The sequence below is a fragment of the Dama dama genome, chromosome X, assembly GCF_033118175.1.
Source record: "Dama dama isolate Ldn47 chromosome X, ASM3311817v1, whole genome shotgun sequence".
NCBI classification, from domain to species: domain Eukaryota; kingdom Metazoa; phylum Chordata; class Mammalia; order Artiodactyla; family Cervidae; genus Dama; species Dama dama.
The window spans coordinates 132788037-132790823 of NC_083714.1; the positions used below are offsets into that span (position 1 = coordinate 132788037).

Consider the following 2787-nt stretch of genomic DNA (forward strand, 5'->3'; position numbering starts at 1 on the left):
TCTTCTCCTGGACTGTGGTAGAACATTTTGGTGTCCCATATCACATTCTTTTGGCAGTCCTCAGATATTAATTGCAACTCCAGTGGATCATTCTTGTATGCTCAGCAAACTACCCCAAGCATGCACACAAAATTTATACTTTATTGTCTTAGGACATTTTCTGAAGATATGGGGGTTTTCTCAACCTGTGTGCAAGGTAGTGCAGAAGTAAAGAGCAATTTATGCCTCCAGGAAAAATTTTAAACCAATGAGGAGTGAGCGTTGAAAGATAAGTGTTCCAACACTCTATTTTCCAGAAGCAATTATGGGTTACATTCTAACCAGCTCTTAAGGGGGCATAGTGGGATAGAACCCCAATTGCCAACAGCCCAATAAAAAAAATCTGTACTGTTTTTTTCTTCTCCCATGTCTCAGTATTTTTGCTCTCTCATTGTTAGTTTCCAAAGATACACCTCATATAAACTACTAGAATCTTAATCTTCATCTCAGATGTTGCTTTTAGGGTCACCCAAACTAAGAAATGTGAAAAAGTGGTAAGGGAAGAACTCTTATTTGACCTAGAAAACCCTGAATTGAGTGACTTACCTTAAATTAACAAACTCTGACTTTTTTGCTATCACTAGAATAAAGTTTCAAAATAGGGATTTAGTTCAGTTATGGAGAAATAAAATTTATATTTTTGCCTACCTCAGTTCATAGTCTGTAACTGTTTTATCCACTGTATGTGCTAGTTGTCACTGACAAGCCCACTATCTCTCTCTCTCCTTTATTTATTTATTTTTGTATTTTTAATGACTGAAATAGACCTAAAACCACAGCTTCTGGGAGAACCATTTATTCTTGCCAGTCTTATATCTCTCCTTGAACTTGACCTTGGCCTCTCATCAAGGCTTGCAGTTTGAAAGCAGAGTCTCTGAAGACATCCCTGTTGACAACAGTTTTGTCCATGGGCTATTGACAGAAAACCTTGTGGGCATGAGGTGATGATAAAGTTTCACAAAAGACTTGATCTTTGATCTCTTGGTGATTTTCTTCTTGCCCATGGCACTTTGTAGGGATAGCAATCAATTCTAGCTACCAGAGCATGGCTGTAGGGTCAATCTGAGATGCCGTCATCAATGTTCTTCACAATGATCACTTTGTGTCCAGAATAGCAACTGGCTAGGACTAGCATCACCAGTATCACCTGGGGTCAGAGAAACCCCAGTAAGACGGTAGGCACTGGAGTGGCTTTGAAGAGATACCCCTTGTCCAAGGGCAAAGAAGAAGCCCCAGCAAGATGGTAGGAGGGGCAAATTCGTGTTTAGAATCAAACCCCATTCCCGCCAGAGACGCTCAGAGGGCTCAAACAAACATTGTGCACACCAGGACCCAGGGACCCCACAGAGATTCAGACAGAACTGTGCTTGAGCATCTCCTGTGAAGGTACAGGTCAGCAGTGGACTGCCACAGGGACAGGGTCTCTGGGTGCAGCAGACTTGGGTATGACATAAGCCCTCTTAGAGGAGGTCACCATTAACCCCACCGTAGAGCTGCCAGAACTTACACAGGACTGGGAAATAGACTCTTGGAGGGTACAAATTTAACCTTGTGCACCAAGACCCAGGAGAAAGGAGCAGTGACCCCACAAGAGACTGACCCAGACTTGCCTGTGAGTGTCCAGGAGTCTCTAGCAGAGGCGTGGGTCGGTGGTGGTCTGCTGCAGGGTTGGGGGCACTGAGTGTAGCAGCACATGCATGGGATCTTTTGAAGGAGGTCACCATTATGTTCATTACCTCCACCATAGTTTGGCCCCAGGTAAATAGCAGGGAGGGAACACAGCTCCACCTATCAACAGAAAATTGGATTAAAGATTTACTGAGCATGCACCCCCCCCCCCCCATCAGAACAAGACTCAGTTTCCCCCTCAGTCAGTCTCTCCCATCAGGGAGCTTCCATAAGCCTCTTATCCTTCTCCATCAGATGGCAGACAGACTGAAAACCATAATTACGGAAAACTCTAACCAATCTAATCACGTGGACCACAGCCTTGTCTAACTCAATGAAACTATGAGCCATGCCATGTAGGGCCACCCAAGACGGACGGGTCATGATGGTGAGTCCTGACAAAATGTGGTCCACTGGAGAAGGGAATGGCAAACCACTTCAGTATTCTTGCCTTGAGAACCCCATGAACAGTATGAAAAGGCAAAATGATAGGATACTGAAAGAGGAACTCCCCAGGTCGGTAGGTGCCCAATATGCTACTGGAGATCAGTGGAGAAATAACTCCACTGGATGTGACTGGTGATGAGAGCAAGGTCCGATGCTGTAAAGAGCAGGATTACATAGGAACCTGGAATGTTAGGTCCATGAATCAAGGCAAATTGGAAGGGGTCAAACAGGAGATCACAAGAGCGAATGTTGACATTTTAGGAATCAGTGAACTAAAATGGACTGGAATGGGTGAATTTAACTCAGATGACCATTATATTTACTACTGTGGGCAAGAATCCTTTAGAAGAAATGAAGTAGCCATCATAGTCAACAAAAAGAGTCTGAAATGCAGTACTTGGATGCAATTTCAAAAATGACAGAATGATCTCTGTTCGTTTCCAAGGCAAACCATTCAATATCACAGTAATCCAAGTCTATGCTTTGACCAGTAATGCTGAAAAGCTGAAGTTGAACGGTTCTATGAAGACCTACAAGACATTTTAGAACTAACACCCCAAAAAGATGTCCTTTTCATTATAGGGGACTGGAATGCAAAAGTAGGAAGTCAAGAAACACCTGGAGTAAAAGGCA

At 43.5% G+C, this 2787-nt stretch overlaps 1 pseudogene; it reads right to left on the bottom strand.

The window, feature by feature from the left end:
* Positions 1 to 806: 806 nt before the first annotated feature.
* On the bottom strand, positions 807 to 1174 carry LOC133052268 (large ribosomal subunit protein eL27-like; annotated as a pseudogene).
* Between the last annotated feature and the right edge of the window lie 1613 nt (positions 1175 to 2787).